Raw genomic sequence first — 10481 nt, 5'->3', positions numbered from 1 at the left:
TCTCTAGCTTCTCTCTCTAGGAAAGTTCAGAGTGTTTTTTAGATCTTTGCTAACTATGGTTGATGGAACGGATCCACCTGATCCTGCTCCTTGGTGTGATCAGGAGATGAATGAAAGTTCTGATTTATCTCTCCCTACTCCTTCGCCACCTATCTCTTTTAGGGAGGTGGTAGCAAATTCATCTCAATGGTTTGAAGAGGCTAGGAAAATTGTTGCTACATCAACTGATTGGTCAGAGGCTGAAGAAATTTGTCCTGAATCAAGTTTATCTGTTCAATTTGACAAGTTGACCTTAACTCGTTTAAGACAACCATGGAACTTGACCCTCATGGGAAAGTGCTTGGGGACTACAATTCGTCCTGCCTTTATGTCAGCTAGAGCAAGAATCATGTGGAAAATTAAAGGGGGTTTAGAAACAATTGATTTGGGCCATAATGTTTTCCTGTTCCGTTTTTCAATGGAAGATGATTATGAACGAGCCTTATTTGGAGGCCCTTGGTTTGTTTTTGATCATTATTTGATGATTTCAAAATGGAAGCCAAATTTTCGACCATCAATCACTCCTTTTGACAAGATGACAGTGTGGATTCGATTTCAAGAGTTGCCTGTTGAATATTATGAGAAGTCAGCTTTGTTTGAAATAGCAAAGCTAGCTGGAACACCAATTAGAGTTGATTATGCTACGGATCGTTTAACAAGAGGGAGATATTCCAGGGTTTGTATTGAGATTGATCTAGCTCAACCTTTGATTACAAAAGTATGGATTGGAGGAGCTTGGCAACCGATTGTTTATGAGAATATTAGTTCTCTTTGCTTCACTTGTGGAAAGATTGGTCATGTTCAAACCAATTGTATGTTGAACAAAGTCAATGAGGTGGCACCTAATTGTGATAAGCTGACAGCTGAGCACACCCAAATACAGAGTTCAAGTTCGATTTTGAGACAATCAGATGATTTCAACAACAGCGGGACAGTGAGGTACAGAAGTCAAAGCTAGTCACGCGTGTTCTTGCTGGGTCATCATCGATTTCCAACAGTTTTCAAGTGTTGGGTGAAAATCAGCCCACTAAGGTTGATGAGTCCAATGGGGATTTTGGCCCATGGACTTTGGTGGTAAACAAAAGGAAACAATTTAGGTCTGTTGATAATAATAACAAAAGGAATTTTGGGAAAAATAATTCCTATAATAAGGTTGATAATAACAACCATAAATTAATGAAGGATGCTTTTGTTGATAATAACAGCAATAAGGAAAGTGCTTATAATAATAAGCAACATGATTTAAGGAAAAAGAATGATAATAGAGGTTTTAAGCCTAAAGATAGTGTTAATGGGCAGTCTGTTGGTTTGGTTAACAAAGAGGGTCCACACCCTATGAATACACAAGGCCAAAAGTGGCAAGAAAAGAAAAATGAGGAAAATAAAGTATTAGAGAAAAGAAAGGAAACAAGTGAAGATAAAGAGCCTTTGCCTACAACTCAGCCTATGAGAATTGAGCTATCATCAAGCAAGGCTATGGAGATTACAAATGTCATTGATGAACAGTTGTTGAGTTCTACAAGCCACTTAGCGGATATGCAAGTTGATTTACCATCAGAGCCGTTGATAATTGATCCTCACAATATGAACTCTACTTCTACTGTAGTGGATCAAGCCCCTTTTCCTACTTTAAATACTGATTCTTCGAATTCTCAAGATTCACTTTCTCACTTTTCAAATATTAGCCATGCAAAACAATCAACCTCCCATGTCTCCACAACATCATCAAATGATAACTTACCAGAGACGCAAGGTCTTCGACGAGGAGATGAATCGACAATGGAAAGGGAAGGAACCAATTTTACAGGGGATTCCTGTCCACGAACTACAGCAGGGGTCGGGATCGAAATCGAAGATTCTGCAATTGTTTCCCTCTTCTCCGATGATCAAAACTCTGTTAGTCAAGAAGCGTCCGGGTTCCCCAACGGAATTGACGGGAGCAGTAAGATTATTGGATGCTCTGAAGAGAAAACAGGAAGCTCTCTCAATTCTCAGGGCAGAGGAAAGGGATCGCACTTACCCCTTCCAAATTCCAAGAAGAATTCCAGTTTTTCACTTGCGATTAGAAACTCGAGGACAAAACATGGAAAACCACCATACCGCAATGTTCATCTCTCAGGAAGCGGTGTTGGGAATGCAGGTGCAGGTTCGTTATTACAGATTTTTGCAGGGGCCGAGAGAAATAGTGGCTCAATTGACTCCTCTATCTCTGGAGGATGTGATTCCAATAGGGATGGAGGAGTACTGGAGGGACTGGGAGGAGTATTACCTTTCACCGAATCCGGCTCCAACTGATCGTCCTTCGGTTACTCTGCAGCGCGCTCTTCCAAATCTTAGAATGAAATTCATATTGTGGAATGTTCGTGGTGCTTCACGTGATGAATTTATACCACATGCAAGGCATTTGATTAACATTCATAAGCCTGTGGTTTTTGTTTTTCTAGAAACTAAAACTGATGAATTTCGTGCTAGACAGGTTATGCTTCAGTTGGGTTTTCATGACTTTAAGGCGGTTGAGGCTAATGACAAACGAGGTGGAATTTGGGTTCTATGGAAAAATCTGGTTGACCTTGCTGATTATAAGGATTCAGACAAGTTCTTTCATGCTCTTTTCCATTTCAAAAACATAAATTCAGAGGCTTTGGTTACAGGGGTGTATGCTCCTTCAACTAAAAAAGAGAGGCATGAAATGTGGAGGGACATGCAAGACAATTTACCTCCTCCAAATGCTCCTTGGTTGCTTTTTGGTGATCTCAATGAGGTCACTTCTCAAAGTGATAAGTTTGGTGGTCGAGGATTTCGTCATGCACAATGCAGGGACTTTAATAACTTCACTAATGCTGCTGGGTTTGTGGATTTGGGTTACAATGGTAATCCTTTCACTTGGAGTAATGCGAGGCAAGGTGCAACTCTTATCAAGCAGCGTTTGGATCGTGCGTTGGGGAATGATTCTTGGTTGGAGCAATTTCCACATACAAAGGTTCATCATCTTTCCTTTACATATTCGGATCATGCTCCTATTTTAATTGATTGTACTAATTCTAGGGTTAGTGGTCAGTTTCCTTTAAGATGCAAAGAAGTTTGGTTAGATCATCCTGATTTTGCTAATTTCTTTGTTGATCAATGGGAAAAACCGAATGATTCTTATTTGGTTGGTTTAAATAGATTCCATGTTAACATAAGGGGGTGGAATCATAATATTTTTGGTAATTTAAAATATAAAAAAGATAGATTATTAGCTAGAATAGGGGGAATTCAACGATATTTAGCTAAAAAATATTCGGAGTATCTTGTTAATTTAGAAAAGGATTTATTGTTAGAGTTAAAAGATATATACAAAAAAGAGAGGATAATATGGGCTCAAAAGGCAGGTTTGAATTGGAGAAAATTTGGAGATATGAATACTAAATATTTCCACATTATTGCAAAAATAAAAAAGAGCAGGGGAAAAATTATTTGTTTGCAGGATTCTGAGCTTAATTGGATAAGTGATGATATAGTTTTGAAAAGGATGGCTATGGAATTCTATAGGGATATTTTTCAATCCAAATTAGATAATAGAGGTGGATCAGGTTCATTTGCTCCATGTAATAAGCTAACAGATGCTCAATATTCTTTTTTGGAATGTTATAAGCCTACTTTAGAAGAGGTTAGGATCAGTTTGTTTAGCATGGAACCTTTAAAATGTCCCGGACCAGATGGTATACAACCCAGATTTTTTCAAGCTTTTTGGGATTCTTTGGGTTCGATTCTACACAAATTTTGTGAGGATAGTTTTGTTAACTGTACTTTTAATCCGGAAATTAATAGGTCTTATATTTCTTTAATTCCAAAATTTGATAATCCTGTCAATTTATCACAGTTTAGGCCTATAGGGCTTTGTAATACTATGTATAAATTAATTACTAAGCTAATCTCTTCACAGCTGAAATCTTTTTTGAATCTTCTAATAAGTCCCTTACAATCTAGTTTTATTCAAGAGAGAGGGATAGAAGATAATGTAATTATTGTTAAGGAGATGGCTCATATTTTTAATAAAGCAAAAAAAGGAAAAAATATAATGGCATTGAAGTTGGATTTAACAAAGGCATATGATAGCTTAGAATGGAATTTTATAGAGGAAACTCTGATTGGTTTTCACTTCCCTCCTAATTTTGTTAAACTCATCATGTACTGTATTACATCTCCTCAAATATCAGTTTTGTGGAATGGGGAAATAACAACAGAATTTAGACCTTCAAGAGGTATAAGACAGGGTGATCCAATGTCATCTTACATTTTTGTTCTTTGCCTTGAACGTCTCTCCTTAATGATTGAAGAAAAGGTGAGTCAGAGATTATGGAAACCAGTCAAGGTAACAAATTCTATCCATTTATCCCATATTTTCTATGCTGATGATGTTTTTATGTTTGGGCATGCTTCTAGGTCTAATATAAAAATCATCATGAATGTTTTAAATGATTTTGGGAATATTTCAGGGCTAAGGGTTAATCAATCCAATTCTTCAGTTATTTTTCCAAGGAAGATGTGTTATAATATTAGAAAAGATTTAACTAATGAATTTAGTTTTTCTGTTTCTACTTCTTTTGGGAAATATCTAGGGGTGGAAATTAATCCTAATAAGCTGAAAAAAAAGTGATTATTTTGGCCTTTTAGACAAAACTTATGATAGAATAAAGGGATGGCAATCTAAGCTTCTTAATTTGGCAGGAAGGTGCACTCTTGTTAAATCTGTTTTATCTTCATTTCCTGTTTATTTGATGCAAACAAGCTTGCTGCCTATCTCAGTTTGTGATGATATTGAAAGACATTGTAGGAAGTTCTTATGGAATAAAGTTGACAGAACTCAGTATACCACTAGGCTAGGATGGAATCATGTTACAAAACCAATGGAAATAGGAGGCCTTGGGATTAGAAGACTAAAGCTGTGGAATATTGCTTTCATGCCAAAGTTAGGGTGGACTATGTTAACTAATCCTAATAAGCTTTGGGTTAGAATTTTGAATGAAAAATATTTAAATCATAGTGCTCTTTTTGATTGTCATGCAAATGCTTCTCAATCACAAATTTGGAAGGATATTTTGAAGGGAAGAGAGTTATTAGCTTCAGGTCTAAGGGTAGGTATTGGAAATGGGAAATCAACTTCTCTTTGGTTTCATCATTGGGTAGGTAAAGCTCCTTTGTATACTATTATGAATGTGGAAGTTCCTAATTCAAAAGGACATTGGAGTGTGGCACATATTATCAGAAATGGTTGTTGGTATTTGAATGATATTGAACATCTTTTACCTTCCTTTATTGTTCCTTTAATCAAAGCTACCCCTTTTTCTAAAATTCATGATTTGGATGATTTTATTACTTGGGATTTTAGCAAAACAGGAATTTTTACAATAAAATCAGCTTATCATTCTTTATTAAAAGGTTCATGCGTGTCTTCAAATAATATTCATTCTTGGAAGTCTTTGTGGAAAATACATGCACCTTTTAAATGTAGAATGCTAGCCTGGAATTGTGCTCATTCTATTCTACCTGTGGCAGAAACTATTTCATCTTACATGCCTTTAATCTCTTCTATTTGCTCAAGGTGTAATTTGTATAGTGAGACTCATATTCATCTCTTTCGAGATTGTTTTACTTCATCAATCTTATGGAATGATATTTTTGCCAAAATTTATCAACCTTCTAATTTTGGTTTTTATTTATTCAAGAATGGAAGTTGGAAAATTTGGTTGAACTATAATTTTTGGATAAGAAGTGGAAGCTGATCTTTGTTACAGCTATTTGGCATATTTGGTTACAAAAGAATAATATGGTTTTTGAGAATAAACCTATTAATTCTTTCTCTTTGTTTACTAAGTTTCAATTGGATTTTCAAATTAATTATTCTATTTTGCAGGTGGAAGAGAAGAAAAACAAAGGAAAGGCTAAAGTTGGATGTTCTGCTAGCCAAAACTGGGAAGCTCCTAAGGAAGGGTATATAAAAATCAACACGGATGGAGCTTGGATGAACTCTGAAGTCTCTTCTGGTGGGGGGGGGGGGGGGGTTCTTAGGCGTGCTGATGGTACTTGGTATGTTGGATTTTCATGTAAATATTCAGCAGTTTCTCCTCTTGCAGCAGAGTTATACGCTTTGAATGATGGTCTCTCAATTGCGGATGATTTGAGGATCAAGAAGGTTGAAATAGAAACTGATGCTGAGTCTTTGAGGACCATGCTTCTTACTACTGGTCCAAACCCTCATCATGAATTAGCAGCTGCGGTTTGTGATGTAGCTTCTGTCCTCAGTCATTTTGAGGTAGCTATTATTTCACATGTTCCCCGTGAGAAAAATATCTTGGCTCACAAGCTTGCTGCTTTTGGGAAAGACATGGCTGTGGGATACAAAACACATTACCTTGTTCCAGAATGTGTTCGTGCAGTTTATGAAGCTGACTTGTCCCATGTTCGTGCTGCTGCTAATGAATCTGTTGCTGTTTCTTCTCAGATCACAGCTCCTATGTCTTTGTAGTTGTATAATCTACTTAGTTGTGGATGGTCTATACTTTTGGGGTGGTGTAATATTAGGTTTTCAATGGTGGATATGTACAGCGATTTACTAGTTTCAGCCTATAGTTTAGGCAGTCTTTTGATAGGCATCAGTTTTCTTTGTATAAATTATATGGTGCTTCATGTAATTAAACTTAAGGCTTTAGCCTAATAATATAAGTATCTCCAGTTTATGTTAAAAAAAAAGAATTGTACATTTGTACCATTATTGTGTTAACCAAATTCTCGCTTAGCAGCAAAGAAAAGAAGTAAAGGAGAAAAGAAAATAAAAGGTGCGCAAAAGGTGGAAGAACCTTTAACCAAAGTATATATCCACCCATATATTTCCTTATGCAATTTTCCACGCACGTTGATGTTGTTGCACACATGTATTAGCATTATTCTTTTGTTTAGTGCATTATCAAGATTATGAGAATGACTAGCTATAAAGTAACTTATGGTTCCAATTATTGTACGTGTGTGTTTGATGATAAGTTTTTTTTTTTATTAAAATAAGTAAAATTTACATTATTTGTTGTATTATTTGAGGTTAAAGCTAGTTGAATTTAGTTTGAGATTGATATATAGTTTTATTCAAAATTCTCTCCTTGTTTTTTTTTAAAACAAGTAAAATATACATTTTTTGTTGTATTATTTGAGGTTGAAGCTAGTTGCATTTAGTTTGAGATTGATAGTTTGAGCCCTTTCCCTAAATAGTGCTACCAAAAGATCTAATTCCATAAATACTATCACTTTTTTTTTAATAAATTCCCACTTTACCGTCCACGTCACCGGTTCAACCTATTTTTTATTTTTTTTTACAGTTTTTATAAAAAACCACTACTTGAAGTAGCGGTTTTTGTCTCAATAAACCACCACTTGAAGTGGCGGTTTTAGGTATTTACAAAATATTAAAAAAAAACTTTCATACTCTTTTATTCACTCACCTCACTGAACTTCCAGAAAATCCCCCCAAAAAAAACTTCTTGTTCTCAATTCTCATATTGCTCAAACACACATGAAGAAGAAACGTTCAAGTCCCCCACCCATCTGATTCCGCCGCCACTAAGAGCCACGCTTGACGCCGGAGAGCTGCTACCGTCGCCAATGTCATCAATACTTCACTGTTTATGTAGTTAATTAGTGATGGAGGGTTACTATTTTGTACCTAATTTCAATTCAATTGAATTGTTAATTTAAGCCCTAATTTCATTATTATTGTTTCAATTCACTTGTTAATTATCAACTTCTGTAAATATGTAATCTAGATCTAACAAATTAGGGCTTGTTTGGCATCATTTTTAGTTTTCAATATTTTTTTTTTAAAAACTAAAAACCAAAAACAGGAAACAAGAAAAAGGTGTTTTTACTTTTCTGTTGTCAATTTTCAAAATTATCATGATTTTAATGTATCTAAATAATTTTTAATTCATTATGTGACATATATAATATACTTTTAAAAACAAAAAACCAAAGCGATGTCAAACGAACCCTTAAGTTTAATTTTATTTTATTTTTTTTAAGTTTTGTTTGGTTTGATTGGAGTATTATCAATCTTAAATGGCCCTTTGTTTTCTTCTACTCTGTGAGTATTACGAGTATCAATTTTGAAGTAGTATAGTTATGTGAAATTTGTTTTTGTTTTTTTTATTATTTGTTTGCTGAAAGAATCATATTGCTAGCTCTATTTTTTTTAAAAAAAAAAAAAAAAAACTACTGCAGAGATCGCTACTTCAAGAAGCGGTCTTCAGTTTTTTAAAACGGCCACTTCAAGTAGCGGTTTCTCACTGAACCGATAAAAAAAATCGATTTTTTTCCATTTGCTTACGTGGACAGTATATAGGGAATTTATGAAAAATTGCCTATAATTTGGGAATTGAGGCTTTTGGCAACATTATTTAAGGAAAAGGCTCTGATAGTTTATTCAAAATTCTCCCTTTGTTTTACATTTATATCCTTTTTTAAAAATCGCGGACAATTTATGTACTACTTTTTAAATGCATAAATTACACACTAATATCTAATTAACTCAAACTAATAAAAATAGAACTTTTAAAATTGTATAGTAAATGAATTTCTCATAATTTAGTTCGCTTATATGAATTTTTTTTTACAAATACATTAGAAATTATAAACCGAGTTTGAAAGTTAAAATAGAAATATAACTTTTTGAGTTTACAATATTTGTAATTTACTCCCTTCGTTTTGTAATAATTGCAACAATTTGTCTTTTGCACTATTTATGCGCTTACTTTGATTATATGTTTTACTTGGGGTGTCCATTTGGTTTTCAGTTTGGATTTAGCCCAAATCCGATCCAATCCAAAATATAATTCGGTTTTCAATTTTCCAATCCGATCCGAATTTCTCTCCCAATCCAATCCGAATTAAAATTCGGTTATTTGGTTCCGATCCGAAAATCCGAATTATAATACAATATTTTTTAGCGCCTAATACGATTATAAAAATAAAGCTTTAATATAATTACAAGTCTTCAAAATCATTATTAAAATAGATAGTTAACATCAAGTCATTAATTAATTAATACAATGTCTCCCTAATATAATTTATGTAGTAGTAAGTATTAGAGCTAAACTTCAAAAATTAAAGAAATACATATTTATACAAGCTTAAGTTTACAATTCGGTTTTCAGTTTGGATTGGATCCAATTAGGGTCAATCCGATCCAATCCGAAAATCCGAATTTTTTAAAAATTTCAATCCGATCCTATCCGATTTAATTTTCGGATCCGATCCGAATTGATAATTCGATTTGGATTGGATTGAATTTCGGTTTTAATCCAAATAGTGGACACCCCTATGTTTTACCAATATATATAAAATATATATATATATATATATATATATATATATATATATATATATATATATATTGTCATGTAAAATATTTTTGGATTAGTTTTTATAGTATATGTTTTCATTATATTAAGCTTTTATACATTTTAATAATAAATAATTACAAAATATTAATGGTCAAAGTTGAGGATTGGTATGTTTGCCAATCAAATTGTTGGGATTATTATAAAACAGAAGGAGTATATTTTGATCCTTGTGCAAAAATCTTGCACCAATGAGGCAATGACTCATGTTATCATCAGTAGTGTCATGCACTTGTAGTTGTAAGGTAGGTCAAGACATTAAGGCCCTGTCTCATCAGATTATTTTCAGTTCATTTCAGTTTAGTTCAGCTCCTAATTTCCTTCTCTCATAAAATATTCAGTTCAGTTCAGTTCAGTTTTAATAAGTTCAATTGAGTCAATAAGAATAGGCCCTAAGACTATTGCTTCCCAACTTTTAAGGCTTCTAAACGGGTGGTTTGTAGGAAATAAGGCAGTAGCAAGTCAATCTACGCCCTACGGGTACGGTGAAGGCTGCTACAAAAAATATTACTAATACTAATAAAAATGTATCTGGTAGTGGCAATTCATCTAGCTTAGACATCTTAGTGAAGAGGCTATTTAGTGGGATTTCAAAAGTATGTGTACACAACTGCACAATGACAATATATAATTGTTTTACAATTATTTGCTCCATCCCATAATAAACCATAACGGATAGTTATGTGTCATGTAAAATCGCAATTTAAGGACCCTAATTAGAGCAATTGACAAAAGTGACTAAGTATATTAATTCAAGTTGATGAAGCATATATCAAGACAAATCAAACAATTGTGGTTGGACAACAAGTGTAGGGTCATCGTCAATTGGAAATCCTTCCCGAAAAGTTATTTTTTTACCTTTTTATCACTCACTCATTATTTCTATGGAAGCGGGTTTTAACAAGGTGACTATTGAGTCTGACAATCTGAAACTAATCAGCTGCCTCATTGTCTGTGATATTCTCCATTTAGCTAACTATTGTAATTTTATTGATTTTTCTCATGTTGGTAGACTTG

Source organism: Chenopodium album, chromosome 10, assembly GCF_948465745.1.
Source record: "Chenopodium album chromosome 10, dcCheAlbu1.1, whole genome shotgun sequence".
NCBI classification, from domain to species: Eukaryota; Viridiplantae; Streptophyta; class Magnoliopsida; order Caryophyllales; family Amaranthaceae; genus Chenopodium; species Chenopodium album.
This window is presented reverse-complemented; position numbering follows the sequence as displayed.